The sequence below is a fragment of the Lissotriton helveticus genome, chromosome 2_1 (genome assembly GCF_964261635.1).
Source record: "Lissotriton helveticus chromosome 2_1, aLisHel1.1, whole genome shotgun sequence".
Classification (NCBI taxonomy): Eukaryota; Metazoa; Chordata; class Amphibia; order Caudata; family Salamandridae; genus Lissotriton; species Lissotriton helveticus.
This window is the reverse complement of record NC_136059.1, coordinates 391253176-391270622: the sequence shown is the minus strand read 5'-3', so window position 1 is coordinate 391270622 and position 17447 is coordinate 391253176.

The window sequence follows — 17447 nt, the reverse complement described above, 5'->3', positions numbered from 1 at the left end:
GTAAAGTGCGTACAGTAAAAGGAGGATTATAAAATAATACGGTAAAAGCATTGATATGGTTTCTTAGCCATATGATACTTTAAAATAGATAAAATATATACATACTTATATACATTGACTAATCGTACTCAACTGGTGCTTCAAAATACGCCTACCCCGGTGTACCTGGCCTAAACCTAATACGTGGGAAGGAGTAAGTAGGTAGCAGTTTAAGTTAAGTTTGTTTTGCCAAGAGTTTGACTCAAGAATTCTCTGTAAGGGTTTAGTCAGTTCCGTACCTGGGTAATAGAAAGCAGGAGGTCTTGTATCTCTTTCTCAGGACTCGATATCCCAGTAACCCGCGAAGGTATCTGGAAACACCGGAGCTGGATTTCTCGGCAGGAGAAAAGACAGCATCTCCCTCAGTGCGTCAAAAGAGGAGGGGCAGCGTCCGTGGGCTCTCGCATCAGCTGGGCTCTCGGGCAAGTAGATAGCTGCTCTGCTCCAGAATCACCACCGTGTGTTTGCTTAAGGCAACGTTGGTATATTTATATCTGAAAGGTGCCTGGGTTTGACGTAAGGTTGGACATAAGACGTCAATAAAGATGTCACTAAGAACTGGCCGTTCTTACAGTGCTTTACAGGAGTTCTAGGATGAAATCAAAACAAAAGCAAGGGGGATTTCCCAGGTTGCTGGAGGCTTGGTTTTGTTTAGAGAACTCGGTGTGCTTACTAGGGGGCCGGAGAAGTAGCCTTGCTTAATGTGACAGCATGTGCTACGACTGAATTATGGATATGATTATTATGCCGTTGTATGGACATTATTGATTATAACCGGACAAGGGCATAAAATAGGAATATCGATTCAGGTTCCTAGATAAAACACTACACTACTTCTCCAGTTGGTTACTAGCTATTTGAAAGTCTATATTAGTTATTGATTAGTTAACTGAGTATTTGTATGAGAGAGTGAATGTGTGTGTGGTTCGGTGGGAGGTGTGAGACTGCCCAAAGATGTGTGAATAGTTGATTTAGTAGGTATATGACGTTAAGACTACATGTTATAACAGTTGTTTGGGTGAGTGAATATCTTTATGGGTGTGGTGATGAGCAAATATCTCTCTTAATGGTACATGTCCAACAAAGTAGAAAAATAAAAGGCAATGTATGTGTCAGTTGTTGTTTATAAATAAGTATACGTAAGACTCAGTGATTGTATTCGTGACTGTATAGATAACTATATACTTGTAAAAGTGATTTTATAACACACTAAGTATAATTTACTATCTATATGAATAGATAAAGTGGTGTTTGTATAGGTGTATAGCTAAGTAAATGTAAGTATGATCCATTGTTTGCATAAGTGAATAGGATGACTTTATAAGTGAATTGGATGTGTGCTGGTGTTTAATGTCGAAATAGGTGTGTTAGACCTGGCATCTTTGGTGTTGTTTTCCCCTATCTTTTTGCCTTCACCTCCTGTATTTTTGATGCTGTGCTAGATTTCATTTTTGCTGCTTTAGATGCTTTGGACACTCTGCCACTGTCGTCGATCAGTGCCAGAGTATAAGTGCTCCCTAGGTAAATTGTTATTCTGATTGGATATACATGTTTGGCATATTTGTATCACCATGAAGTCCCTAGTAAAGTGCACTGGGTGTGCCAGGGCTGGTGATGACAAATGCTACTAGTGGGCCTGCAGCACTGATTGTGCCACCCACAGGAGTAGCCCTAAAATGGTGTCTCGGGCCTGCCACTGCAGTGCCTGTGTGCAGTTTAGAAACTGCCATCTCCTCCTGGTCAGTGTCCCCACTGACCGGGCCTAACCCTTCCCTTTTTATGCACATCAGTCACCCCTATGGAAGGCCCACGGTACCCCCCTGGGCAGGGTGCAGTGTATATGAAAGGTAGAGCATGTACTGGTGCAGGTAACATGCTCTTGTGTGAATGGCAGCCATTTTCGCATTTCACTACTGTAAGGCTATCTTTCTCCATAGATTAACATGGGGGATGCTGGCTACAGTGGCTTCCAGCATTTCGTCCCATAGGAACAAGATATGACATAAGTATCTAGTATCCCTGAACTCAGAATTTAATAACACATCTTTTAGGAAAGGTTGTTTTTAAATCCTGTGTTTGAGAACAGCACTTTTAGAAAGTTGCTGTTCTCCTGTCTGACCCTTCTGTGTGCCTTGGCCTGTTTGTGTATTGACTGTCTGGTTTGAGAGTGACAGGGGCTGGGGATTCCCCAGGAGGCTAGCTGAGTCAGCCCTAGGCTGAATGACTGCATTTGCAACTTGAGTGGTGGGAGGAGTTAGCACCTGGGCCTGAATAGGGCTGTGCCTGCCTTCCACAATGCTGGCTCCACCTCCTGCTGGGTGGCTGACGACCCTGCCCCTCACTCTGAAAGGAAAGGAGAAGCCAGGAAAACAAAGTACTCAGGAAGCACCCAGAATTGGTTCAGACAGGGCTCAAGGCCCATTTGCAGCAAGAGAACAAAGATGTTAGGGGTATAAGTATAGGACCCCTGACAACAGAAAATTAGATCATCCTGGAATCAAGAAGGAACCTCTGCCAAGGAGAAAGCTGACTCTGAAGAAGGAAGACTGTTCTGCTGTTGCTTTCCTGGACTGACCTGCTGTTGCTTTGCTGCCAAGGAGAGGGGAAGGACTTTGCTAATGTGCTGTGTCCTCTGTCTTGAAAGAATCTCCAAGGGCCTGAGTAGAGCTGGCTCCCTGTTTTGAAGTCCCAGGAACAAAAGGACTTCACCCCCAGCTTCCCTGAACTCTGCTGAGAGAGTTCTGTCCTTCCTAGAGTGCTTGATCCAGTTATGGAGCCTCTGGAAGTTGTACCTGTGCTGGGAAGCTTGAAACTAAGCTTCAGAGACTTTTGCAATTGAAAAGTGTTGCATCGCACGCTTGCGGAGCGCATCCCCGACAGTGCGAGAAGATTCCCGCCGCTACGAAGGTCGAGATCGTCGCAGCGTCTGTTGCCGCTGCCAGAGCCGTTGCATCCTTCGTTTGCGGGACGCACCAGACCGGTGCGGGAAAGTCGAACATCGCTGCGAGTGTCGTCGCAGAGCCTGTCGTCGCTGAGTGAGATCGCCGCACCGCTTGCTTGCGGACCGCATCACGTCGCTGCGAGCATCGTCGCAGAGCCATCGCATCAAGGAGCTGCGAGAGAGAGGATCACCGCTGGATCGCGCATCGTTACCCCGGAGATCGTCGCAGCCCCTACGAGAACGTCGCATCGTGCCTTTGCGAGAACAAACTTCCTATGGAACCTACACACCGGAATCCATACAAGTGGCCTTCCTCCCATACAGACCAGATTCGCCGCAACACGCCCGCTGCTGCAGCAGGGCTGTCGCATCGCCTCCCCAGGGTCTCAGGAGCAACGCATCGCTTGTTTTCCACCGCACCAGCTTCTGCTTTTGGAACTTTATCGCAACTAAAAGGTTCTGTGAGTAAACGTGACGCAACTGTGAACTTTTCACGCATCTGTGGATTATTCTATCGCAACCTAAAGAATTTTAATGCAAACCTTAAGTACTCTTTTAAAACCATATTCTTGAACTGTGTATGTTGTATTTTTGTCGTTTTGGTCTTGTGTAGTTTAGATTAAATACCTTTATTTTTCTAAACTGTTGTGGAGTCAATTTGTGGTGTTTTCACTGTGTTACGGTGAGTGTTGGTACAATTACTTTACACATTGCCTCTGGTTAGCCTAGACTGCTCGTGCCAAGCTACTTAGAGGGTGATCAGGGGTTATCTTAGAAGGTTTCCTCCTTACCCTGACTAGAAGCAAGGGTCCCTATTTGGACAGTGGTACCTACCTCTGCCAACTAGAGACCCCCAGTTCTAACAATTTGTATAAGTATATTTGATAGTGTTCTATTGATCGTTGACTGCATGTATGAGTGAATCTGTAGTTAAGTGATTAGATGTGTGTATAGATCTAGGAATCACTGAGTGGATTTTTAGAAACTTGTATCGGTGTGTCAATGGATTTAAATATGGTACTCTGTATTTTACAGTGAGTGACGAAAGGTTATACTAGTGTATGATGAGGTGTATCGTCACGTGGATGATGTCATCAGTGATGTCACTGACCATGTCATGAATGATGTAATATATGACATCATCAGCAGTGGATTGCGGGCGTGCGAGATATAGTTAGTACAACTAACTATATCGGAGGAATTTCAATGGTTTTGTATGAGTGAAATGTCCAGCTATCTATAACACCCCTAAAATCTACAGTTTTTTCAGTGAATTTCTAAGGTTATTTAAATGCCAATTCCTAACTATGGGGTCGATTACGATGGCGGACGGAAGGATGACCACCGGCCTGGAGTAGGCGGAAAATGCCTTTTTACAGTCCGCCAGCCGCGGCCAGTCCGTACGCCATATTAGGATGGGAAGCACTGTCAAATGTCCGTATGCCGCGGAAGAGCACGCACCGCCGCGGAACTACACCCGTCCCCGCTCCGGAGGTAACCAATCCAGAGACACCGCCGTACGGAATGACGTCTCTGACCATCCTCAAAATCACGATGGCGGAAAACACACATCAAATCGCTGCGGAAAAACAACCTGGTTGAACACGGCAGATTGACCACAGCGGAGATACAACACGTTGCAGAGATACCCACCACAGGCAGATCGCCGTCATGGACCCAGCGCTACACGCATTTCCGATACTCTTCGTGCTCCACCACCAGCAAGTCATGGACCGTCGCCGACGACGACGCAGGTACGCCAACACACCAATTGTTGTCGGAAGGGGAGTACCTTCCGGGGCCGTGACGTGGGGAGGGTGAGGGGCATGTTGGGGAAACACCATTTACGATAGCACTAACATATCAACAATGCAAGGAGACAACCAGGAATGACAAAGAGAAACCACTACACACGATTGACTTGCTTTATTGCACATAACAGGGGTATAATCCTAGAGTAGCCAAGAGCATGGGCACTGGGTAGAACAAAGCAGGTACATCTGAAGCAGCACATTAGAGGGCACAATGCAGTATCATAACAGCAACAGGGCAGTGTTCATACCAGAGCAGGTACATCAGAGGCAGCACATGAGAGGGCACAATGCAGTATCAGAGCAGCAACAGGGCAGTGTCCATAACAGAGCCGGTACATCAGAGGCAGCACATGAGGGCACAATGCAGTATCAGAGCAGCAACAGGGCGGCAGTGTCCATAACGGATCAGGTACATCAGAGGCAGCACATGAGAGGGGCTAAGTGCATCAACAGTCCATGGCAAGGCACAGGTACATCTGAGGGAGCACATGAGAGGGGCTAAGTGCATCAACAGTCCATTGCAAGGCACAGGTACATTTGAGGCAGCACATGAGAGGGGCTAAGTTCATCAACAGTCCATGGCAAGGCACAGTGCAGGTACATCAGAGACAGCACATGAGGGCACAATGAAGTATCTTAACAGCAACAGGGCAGTGTCCATAACAGAGCAGGTATATCAGAGGCAGCACATGGGAGGGGCTAAGTGCATCAACAGTCCATGGCAAGTCACAGAGCAGGTACATCAGAGGCAGCACATGAGAGGGGCTAAGTGCCTCAACAGTCCATGGCAAGGCACAGAGCAGGTACATCAGAGGCAGCACATGAGGGCACAATGCAGTATCATAACAGCAACACGGCAGTGTCCATAACAGAGCAGGTACATCAGAGGCAGCATATGAGAGGGCACAATGCAGTATCAGAGCAGCAACAGGGTAGTGTCCATAACAGATCAGGTACATCAGAGACAGCACATGAGAGGGGCTAGGTGCATCAACAGTCCATGGCAAGGCATGGGTACATCTGAGACAGCACATGAGAGGGGCTAAGTGCATCAACAGTCCATGGCAAGGCACAGGTACATCTGAGGCAGCACATGGGAGGGGCTAAGTGCATCAACAGTCCATGGCAAGGCACAGGTACATTCGAGGCAGCACATGAGAGGGGCTAAGTGCATCAACAGTCCATGGCAAGGCACAGGTACATTTGAGGCAGCACATGAGAGGGGCTAAGTGCATCAACAGTCCATGGCAAGGCACAGGTACATTCGAGGCAGCACATGAGAGGGGCTAAGTGCATCAACAGTCCATGGCCAGGCACAGGTACATTTGAGGCAGCACATGAGAGGGGCTAAGTGCATCAACAGTCTATGGCAAGGCACAAAGCAGCTACATCAGGGGCAGCACATGAGAGGGGCTAAGTGCATCAACAGTCTATGGCAAGGCACAGGTACATTTGAGGCAGCACATGAGAGGGGCTAAGTGCATCAACAGTCCATGGCAAGGCACAGGTTCATTCGAGGCAGCACATGAGAGGGGCTAAGTGCATCAACAGTCCATGGCAAGGCACAGGTACATTTGAGGCAGCACATGAGAGGGGCTAAGTGCATCAACAGTCCATGGCAAGGCATGGGTACATCTGAAGCAGCACATGAGAGGGGCTAAGTGCATCAACAGTCCATGGCAAGGCACAGGTACATCTGAGGCAGCACATGAGAGGGGCTAAGTGCATCAACAGTCCATGGCAAGGCACAGGTACATCTGAGGCAGCACATGAGAGGGGCTAAGTGCATCAACAGTCCATGGCAAGGCACAGGTACATTCGAGGCAGCACATGAGAGGGGCTAAGTGCATCAACAGTCCATGGCAAGGCACAGGTACATTTGAGGCAGCACATGAGAGGGGCTAAGTGCATCAACAGTCTATGGCAAGGCACAAAGCAGCTACCTCAGGGGCAGCACATGAGAGGGGCTAAGTGCATCAACAGTCCATGGCAAGGCACAGGTACATTCGAGGCAGCACATGAGAGGGGCTAAGTGCATCAACAGTCCATGGCAAGGCACAGGTACATTTGAGGCAGCCCATGAGAGGGACTAAGTGCATCAACAGTCTATGGCAAGGCACAAAGCAGCTACATCAGGGGCAGCACATGAGAGGGGCTAAGTGCATCAACAGTCCATGGCAAGGCACAGGTACATTTGAGGCAGCACATGAGAGGGGCTAAGTGCATCAACAGTCCATGACAAGGCACAGGTATATTCGAGGCAGCACATGAGAGGGGCTAAGTGCATCAACAGTCCATGGCAAGGCACAGGTACATTTGAGGCAGCACAAGAGAGGTGCTAAGTGCATCAACAGTCGATGGCAAGGCACAAAGCAGCTACATCAGGGGCAGCACATGAGAGGGGCTAAGTGCATCAACAGTCCATGGCAAGGCACAGAGCAGGTACATCAGAGGCAGCACATGAGAGGGCACAATGCAGTATTAGAGCAGCAACAGGGCAGTGTCCATAACAGAGCAGGTACATCCGAGGCAGCACATGAGAGGGGCTAAGTGCATCAACAGTCCATGGCAAGGCACAGGTACATCTGAGGCAGCACATGAGAGGGGCTAAGTGCATCAGCAGTCCATGGCACGGCACAGGTACATTTGAGGCAGCACATGAGAGAGGCTAAGTGCATCAACAGTCCATGGCAAGGCACTGGTACATTTGAGGCAGCACATGAGAGGGGCTAAGTGCATCAACAGTCCATGGCAAGGCACAGGTACATTTGAGACAGCATATGGGAGGGGCACAGTGCATCAACAGTCCATGGCAAGGCACAGAGCAGGTACATCAGAGGCAGCACATGAGAGGAGCTAAGTGCATCAACAGTCCATGGCAAGGCACAGAGCAGTTATATCAGAGGCAACACATGAGGGTGCAATGCAGTATCAGAGCAGCAACAGGGCAGTGTCTATAACAGAGCAGGTACATCAGAGGCAGCACATGAGGGCACAATGCAGTATCAGAGCAGCAACAGTACAGTGTCCATAACAGAGCAGGTATATCAGAGGCAACACAAGTATGTCGGTCAAGCGCCCCGTCCCATGGACATTAATAATGCAAGGGTAGCAACAATGGACAATCTAGACACCAAGTAAAATGACATGTGAGTGATGGGAGCTACACCTCACAGCACAGAATCTGGTGGACTGCTTGACCTAGTTGCCTCGGACACACTGCCAGCACCAGAAACAGGAGTGTGAGACACAGCCACAGATCTACTGACTGACACATGAGCCATAGACCCAGACACACTGCCAGCACCAGAAACAGGAGTGTGAGACACAGCCACAGATGTAGTGACTGACACATGAGCCATAGACCCAGACACACTGCCAGCACCAGATACAGGAGTGTGACACACAGCCACAGATGTAGTGACTGACACATGAGCCATAGACCCAGACACACTGCCAGCACCAGAAACAGGAGTGTGACACACAGCCACAGATCTACTGACTGACACATGAGCCATAGACCCAGACACACTGCCAGCACCAGAAACAGGAGTGTGACACACAGCCACATATCTACTGACTGACACATGAGCCGTAGACCCAGACACACTGCCAGCACCATAAACAGGAGTGTGACACACAGTCACAGATCTACTGACTGACACATGAGCCATAGACCCAGACACACTGCCAGCACCAGAAACAGGAGTGTGACACACAGCCACAGATCTACTGACTGACACATGAGCCATAGACCCAGACACACTGCCAGGACATGTCCCTGTACAGTGACCAACAAATACCATGCCAGCATCTGAGACATGAGAGTGGCGGACACACACAGTGCCAGTACCTGAAACAGGAGAGGCCACAACTGACACAGTGCTACTACATGAGGCATGACAGTGAACAACAGACACAGTGCCTCTATCTGACACATGAGAGTGAACTGCAGCTGACCCACTAGGACCACTGAAATGATGAGCCACAGGGCTGTAGGGGCCAGGAGGCAGGGTGGCTCTGGGAGCTGGGGACAGCTGTACTTGAGCGACATTGGGGTGGTCAGGTGTCACTGGTGTGTGTCTCCGTTTCTTTGGGATATGTGAGGGCACCCTGGACATGATTGGACTGGTAAGTGGTGTGGCCTCATCAGAAACATCACCCATCAAAGGTGGATCATGTGCTGGTCGGGGTCTGCTCTCTGGGGACGTGCTGGACCCTGCTTGACATTTGCTGTGGCCCTGCCTTCTGCCCTCTGCATCATGTGTAATGGGGGATGCAACAACAGTGTACTCCTTCCTCTGCTTCTGCGGGGGGTGGATGGGAGTAGAGGTATGAGGGACTCCACCGCTGACGCATGTGTTTTACGTTCCTTCAACAACATCAGCCTCAGGGCAGGGGTGATATATGCCTGTGCTTGATGGAGCTCGTGTCCATGGGAGAACACTTGGCCCTGGGAGGTGCCCTTTCCTTTGTGGTGTCCTTGTCCCTGGGAGTCTCCCTGGCCTTGGGAGGTGCCCTTTCCTTTGAGGTGTCCTTATCCCTGGGAGTGTCCCTGGCCTTGAGAGGTGCCCTTTCCTTTGAGGTGGCCTTGTCCTTGGGAGTGTCCCTGGCCTTGGGAGGTGCCCTTTCCTTTGAGGTGTCCTTGTCCCTGGGAGTGTCCCTGGCCTTGGGAGGTGCCCTTTCCTTTGTGGTGTCCTTGTCCCTGGGAGTGTCCCTGGCCTTGGGAGTACCTTTTGAGGGGGATGCCTATGTTACATGTGAATCCATGTCCCCCAACACCCCTTGAGGATCCTGTGTGTGAACTCCAGGGTAGCTGATGTCATGTTCACTGAAAGATTTCCTTGTCCTAGGGGATGGAGTCTGTGCCCTCCGCGCCCTGCCTTGCTGCCTGTGGCTGCTTCTAGTGCAATACCCAGAATATGACGCCTGGTCTGAAATGTCACTCTCCCCTGAGACATCAAGTGGTGTGGATGGGGGAACTGAAGTAGAACCTTGTCCATGCGACTGTAGAATGGCTGCAGACACTGTGTTTGCTAATGACTGAACTGTTCGGTGGAGGCCACCAACATCGCCATGCATCCCCTCCATGAATGCTACCACCTGCCCCAACTTCCTATCATGGTCTTGGAATGCATTGATCATGTTGGTCGCAGCAGATCAACCGCCTCAGCACAAAGTGCACTCTGTGTCACAGGGGCAGGGGCAGAGGTGCCTGCACCGAAGGCAACTCTGCTCCCCCTACTCTGGCGAGCACGAGCAGTACTTGTTGCAGTTGGTGGCAGTGTGGGCCCTGTGTGCTGTGTACCGACTGAAGGTGTTGATTGCCCACTCCCTGTGTCTACCAACAGTGCCGACTCACCACCACTGTCTGAAGATGAGGACAATGGTGTCTCCACATGTGAGTCATCAGGGACAGTTCTGTCCTCCTCTCCGGGGCTGCTCTCTTCAGTCTCAGTCTGTGTGTGTGTGATCTCGGATCCGGATGCATTGCCATCACTCATCTCAGTCGTCTGTGGGTCAGTGCCCTCGGCCAAATCTGAAAGAGAGAGAAAAGAGGTTTACCTAAGTGCCACACTCACGTACTGAAGGTTACAAAATCACAACTTTCCTCACAGTCGACTAACATGTAGCACCCATCCTGCACACGAACCACCCCTACAAGACATCATCATGTCAAAGAACCGGGGGTGCCTGTGAAACATGTACATCAAACAAACAGGGCAAGTGCATGCAGACCACCACACATGTGATGCCATGGGACCCCGGACCTCAACGGCATGTCCTGGGACCCTGCACTACAATGCAACTGGTATGTCCACCTGGCGGACATGGATGCTACGCTCACTCCGCTAATGGCACCAACATGTAATTGCAGCAACACATACGCACCACGGATGTCACTACTGTGTCTGAGCACCAATACATGCATGCACTCACAGGTCACAGACATATACAGTCTGCTTACCGCTAGTTTGCTGTTGATCCCCTCTCAGCCGGGCGGACAGGTCAGGATGCGCCACAGCAATGATACGGTACATTAGAGGGGTCATGGTGCGTCGTGCAAGCCGGCTTGTTCTTGGAATCAGCCCCAGTGTCATCTCTGCCACATTCTTGCTGAGCCTGGAGATGTCATCCCAGCACTTGTGGCAGTGTATGTGTCGTCTATTGCAAACCCCCACTGCCCGTACATCACGTGCTATGGTCCTCCACGCGGCGTTGCGAAGGTGCAGCTTGACCTACCATGATGGGAGACAAGAGGGGAACGTCAGTGGACAGTTGGACATTCACAAACACAGCAGCAACAGGTATCTGTCAGCAGCCATGCACAGTACAACACATGTGAAGGTCCCACAGCACACCGCCAAGCGTGCAGAAGCCAGGAGTCAGTGACCACCTCATGAACACCAACAAGTCCCTCACTGCACCTGTCCATGGGCACTGTACAGCCGTTCATAGTGGCGGAGCACACCGTCCACAAGGACATCCAGCTCCGCTGCGGTGAAGGGACGTGACCAGATCTCTTGCAGTCTCGACATGGCAAGGCCCAGGACTGTGACACTACAGCAGCAGTTGTTGGATAGCTCAGCAGCAGCAGGTCGAGGCGAAGGGTGCAGGCAGCAGTTGTTGGATAGCTCAGCAGCAGCAGGTCGAGGTGATGGTCGCAGGCAGCAGTGGCTGGAAGCAGTGAATGTGTGCTGCTGAAAACCACACATTTATAGGGCCCTGAGCTCACACCAGTGGCACACGTCTGCAGCAATTGGTTTTCCCGGGATGCGTCATTCAAAATTAGCCAATGACTGGCCCTGGTGTGGCGGTGCACGGCTTCTGCTATTTTCGAATGCGCTTCCGCGCCCCGCGTTACCTGTTTCCATTGGCTACATGTGCACGGACGGTCACACACCGGCAACCGCATGTGCGTGCTACCGCGATGGTGCATCATTTGAAATTAATCACTCACTGGCATCGCTATGGTGGAGCACGCATTCCGCAGGGGCGGGGCAGGCTAACACATACATTTGAATATGCAAGTGGAAATGGCAGTTGGTAACCCCCTGACAGTCACATTGCAGCACCCACCGCAGACCGCCGGCCCTGGCCGGTCACCCACTGCCGGCCCTGTCACCCACCACCGGCCCTGGCCGGTCACCCACCGCCGGGTACTGGCGGTGGGTGACCGACTGGTGCATTGATGTCACCCTGCCATGGATGGCCCTAGCCGGTCACCCACCGCCGGGCACTGGCGGAGGGTGACCGGCCAGGGCCGGCGGTGGTTGACGGCCAGGGCCGGTGGTGGGTGACCGGCCAGGGCCATCCATGACAGGGTGACATCAATGCACCGGTCGGTCACCCACTGCCAGTACCCGGCGGTGGGTGACTGGCCAGGGCTGGCGGTGGGTGACAGGGCAGGCGGTGGGTGACCGGCCAGGGCCATCCATGCCAGGGTGACATCAATGCACCGGTCGGTCACCCACCGCCAGTACCCTGCGGTGGGTGACCGGCCAGGGCCGGCGATGGGTGAACGGCCAGGGCCGGCGGTATGCGGAGGGTGCTGCAATGTGACTGTAAGGGGGGTTACCAACTGCAATTTCCACTTGCACATTCAAATGTATGTATTAGCCTGCCCCGCCCCCACGGAATGCGTGCTACGCCATAGCGACGTCAGTGAGTGATTCATTTCAAATGATGCACCATCGTGGTAGTGCACACAAATGCGTTTGGCGGGGTGTGACCGTGATGGTCCTTGACCATGCAGCATATGTTATGCACAATTGCAGTATCAAGGATCATTGTCTGTGTTGGGGGATGGCGTCCCCGGATGGCGTGTGTACACACACTGCATGTCTCCGCACACATGTAATGTTCATGCTTGAACATGTATGTCAGGACATGTCCGGAATACATCAAGAATCATTATGTCAAGTCAATGGCCCATGTCCACGTGTGTCATTCATGTCCATTTGTTGCATGTGTGGTCATACTATTGACCTTGCCAGTGGGTAACAAAGGCCAGTGATGTGCACCCAAGTTCCGTCAGATGTGCATGTCGATGTGTTGCATCTTGGTTTTACGGACACACGTTTCTATTTCTACACATCTACACAGTACATCAAGGCTGTGTACTCACATTCAGAAGCTGTTGTGAGTGTGTTGTTTGTGTGTGCAAGTAGCAATGATGGGGTCTATACATGCATTCTGTGTATGCGTATTTGTGTCGCCTGTTGTGTGCCCATGCATGTCATGTGAGGGTGCCCAGCATTGTAGGTGGGGTCATGGGTGCATGAAGACAAGGAGGGTGTGTTCCATGTTCGTGTTGTGTGTGCACGTCCATGTGTGTCTGTGGGGACGCTTGTCCACACTTGGGCCCTCAGTCATGTGATGTTGGCTGTTCTTTCAACATGTGTGCATGATACATTGTACATGTTTGCACACAGGATGTTGTTTGTGGGTGAACATTGTGTGTGTAGTTAGCTGTACTGCCTTATATTTCAGTCACGTCACACATACAATCAGTGTCTGCAACATGTATTATTTGAATTGTGTTGGTCAAGATGTGATAGTGTGGCACAGCTATGCGGTGTTGGTCAATTGACATCTGCTCCCATCAACTCCCACACAGGAGGACTCCAAATGTGCATTGACCCTACACTGTGCTGGAGGACATGGTTAACGAGGAGGTGATCCGTAAATTCCGTCTTGACCGACGTAGATTGCAGGAGCTTGTAGCCCAATTGGCACCTCATCTGCAGCCACGCAGGACATATCCAGGAGCTATTACACCCACAGCAAAGGTGATGGCGGCACTTCACTTCTTCGCAACTGGCACTTTCCAGTACACAGTTGATCATGCCGGGGGGATGTCACAATCCATGTTCAGCATGGTACTGCGGGATGTGCTGGATGCCATGATGCAGTACAGGATGATTACATCCATTTTCCACGTCCGGCAGAGCTGGCTGCAGTCAAAGGTGACTTTTATGCCCTGGCCCAGATCCCACACGTAGTGGGTTCCATTGATGGCACACATATTGGTCTCATTCCACCCCAGGCACGTGAAGCCGTCTATCGCAATCGGAAGCACTACCATTCGATCAACGTGCAAGTGGTGTGCCTGGCTGACAACATCATCTCCCATGAGTGTGCAAGATTTCCCGGGTCGGCACATGACTCCCACATCCTGCGGAGCAGCATTGTCCCCCAACTGATGGCTAATCTGCGTCAAGAACGTGCGTGGCTTGTAGGTGAGTGTGCTGTGACGACTACTGTGTTGTATGTGTGCCATGCTGTTCCAAACAATCCTTGTAATGATGTATGTGTCTGTTATACTCCCACCTAGGTTACTCTGCGTACCCAAACCGCCCATGGCTGCTGAGCCCCATAAGGAATCCTACTACCCCTGGTGAAATGCGTTATAATGAGGCCCATTGGAGGACACGTCGGTGATTGAACGTACTTTTGGACTGCTGAAGTGTAGGTTTCGCTGCCTGGATAAAACCGGAGGGGCCCTGCCATACTCACCAGGCAAAGTATGCAAAATTGTGATCGCCTGCTGCATGCTCCACAACCAGGCCTTGCACAATAATATTGAACTGATCCTGGACCCTGCAGACCAACAGGTTTCTCTGCCTCCCATCCCACCCATGTCCACTGATGAGGATAGTGGGGAGGAAGAAGGTGTGGACCAGAGGCGTCAGCTCATTGCTCGCTACTTTCCTTGAATGTGAGTAACTACCTCTTGTGCTGCTGGTGAATGCGTGATGTATGTTTGCTGGTGTGTGGATGTGGTGTGTGAATGCTGGCTGTTCTGGTATGTTGTGTTCGCTAATGGGTGTGTGAGATGGTGTACATGCAATGCTCCCTGATGTGTGTCCTGTGATCCACTGAATTAGTGATGAGTGTGGTTTGTGGGATGTTGCAGTACGGTGTGGTGTGATAGGTGTGTGACAGTGTCCTGACCAGTGCTTGTTGTTCTCTCATTATCCCTAGGTCACTCCCACAGAGGCACGATTCTCAAGAACATTGATCCCTGCACCTGGTAATGACAACTAATAAGACAAACATGTGATTAAAACATGGAGGTTACACAGAATTTAGTGTTTTCGTGGTGTTTATTTACAGCTTGTGGATTAATGTTAGTGCATATTTACAAATAGGTGTTGGGGTAAAGTGATAGTTGAAGGTCATGGCAAATGAATACACCGTGGGGACACCACATTGTGGGATGTACACCTAGTCCAACAGACGTGTGACAATGCTTGGCAATGTGGGACAAGATAGTTTGCAGGGTCAATGCCAGGCTCAGGAAGGGTGAAGTCATTTTCGGCCCCTCTTCGGGCGGGTGGATGGGTCATTGCGACTGCTCTGTGCTGGGTCCAGCCTCGGACGTCCCCTCCATCTTGGAGCCGGAGCAGAGCCAGCTGTGGGGGCAGGTTGTTCAGGGTCCACCTCCCCGTCAGTGGCCTCAGGTGATGGTGGCGGTGGTGTTGGTGACCTGTCCCGCAGGGCACCTGGGGGAGGGGGAGGTGGTGTGGCGCGGCATAACCACTCCCTCCAAAGTGCAGTTTGCTGCCCCATGAGGTCCACAATTTGGCCCATACAGGTGTCCATGGACCTCAACAGCTGGCAGGTCTGTTGCCAGTCTTGATGTGCCCAATCAGCCTGTCCCTGCGACCGCTGGTAGGAGGCATTCACTCTGGCAATGGCTTCCAGGGTCTCGGTCCCAGGTTGGGCTGGGTCTTGCCCCCGACCTCCCCTTACACCTCCACTCCTGTTGGTGAGCTGTGGCCTCACCTGTGTCCTCCCACGTCCACTCTCCCTAATTGCCTGAGACGTTGATGGCCCATCATCATCCGATGGGTCAGGCAGGGTAGCACTGTCAGGGGTGGTGGTGGTGGTGGTGCTGGTGGTGGTGGTGGTAGCTGCACAGCTCACAGTGACAGTTGTTTGTGTAGTACCACTGGCCAAGGTGGTGGAGGCAGGGATGTCCTGGGAGCCTGATGGCCCTGGAAGTGTGCTTGGCCCAGCATCGTCCTCTGCACCCGAGAGAGACCTGGCTGTGAGGGGGGCGACTGGTGCTGGCGGTTGGTGTTTTGGCGTGTCAAGTCGTGATCACCTGAGGGACAAGAATGTAAGAACAAGGAGGGTGTGTTCCATGTTCGTGTTGTGTGTGCACGTCCATGTGTGTCTGTGGGGACGCTTGTCCACAATTGGGCCCTCAGTCATGTGATGTTGGCTGTTCTTTCAACATGTGTGCACGATACATTGTACATGTTTGCACACAGGATGTTGTTTGTGGGTGATCATTGTGTGTGTAGTTAGCTGTACTGCCTTATATTTCAGTCACGTCACACATACAATCAGTGTCTGCAACATGTATTATTTGAATTGTGTTGGTCAAGATGTGATAGTGTGGCACAGCTATGCGGTGTTGGTCAATTGACATCTGCTCCCACCAACTCCCACACAGGAGGGCTCCAAATGTGCATTGACCCTACACTGTGCTGGAGGACATGGTTAACGAGGAGGTGATCCGTAAATTCCGTGTACATGACAGGTTTCTAGTAGTTACATTTCAAATCTCCATGGAATCAGGACATGGTTATTGGTGTCATCATGTTGGTGTTGCACACATGAGTGGACAATTTGGTGGTGGAGAGACAATACTTGGCTATGTGTGTTCCTGTCCTACTATTGGATGGTGCCCCTGTGCAAATGGCTACCTACCTGTAAGTTTGAAGGGGGAGATGCACTGATCACCAAATGGTGGGAGAACTACATCTTTCTCTGGGATGGGACATGTGGGCCTGTTGGGAGTTGTAGTGCTGGTCTCTCACCCCACCCACCCTTCCACCCACCATCACCCTCCCTGTAGACAGGGGGGCCTGTTGGGAGTTGTAGTGCTGGTCTCTCACGCCACCCACCGACCCACCTACCACCACCATCCCTGTAGACATGGGGGCCTGTTGGGAGTTGTAGTGCTGGTCTCTCACCCCCCATCCACCTCTCTCATCACCCCATGTACCACCACCCTCCCTGTAGACAAGGGGGTCTGTTGGGAGTTGTAGTGCTGGTCCCTCACCCCCCCACCCACCACCAACCTCCCTGTAGACATGGGGGCTGTTGGGAGTTGTAGTGCTGGTCTCTCACCCCACACACCCACCACCACCCTCTCTGTAGACATGGGGGCCTGTTGGGAGTTGTAGTGCTGGTCTCTCACCCCACCCACCCACCCACCCACCACCATCCTCCCTGTAGACAAGGGGGCCTGTTGTGAGTTGTATTGCTGGTCTCTCACCCCCCACCCACCTCTCTCACCCCCTACCCACCACCACCCTCCCTGTAGACATGGGGGCCTGTTGGGAGTTGTTGTGTTGGCTGGTTTGACAACATGCAAGCCAGTGAACGTAGGAGGCTACATTTGTGGTTGTTCATGGTGGGTGCATTTGAGGCCAGGACTTCACATTTGGGTGACTGTGAGGTCCACATGCATGCATTGGAGCCTGGGAGATGTGTGTTGGCTGTTGTGCAAGGCAGACCATGACTGTGTGATAATGGTCATTGGTTTGTACTTACCAGCCTCAAGTCCCTCTTCGATTCCTTCCAGGCTCTCAGGGTGCAGCATGCCCAGCACCTTCTCCTCCCATTCGGCAAAT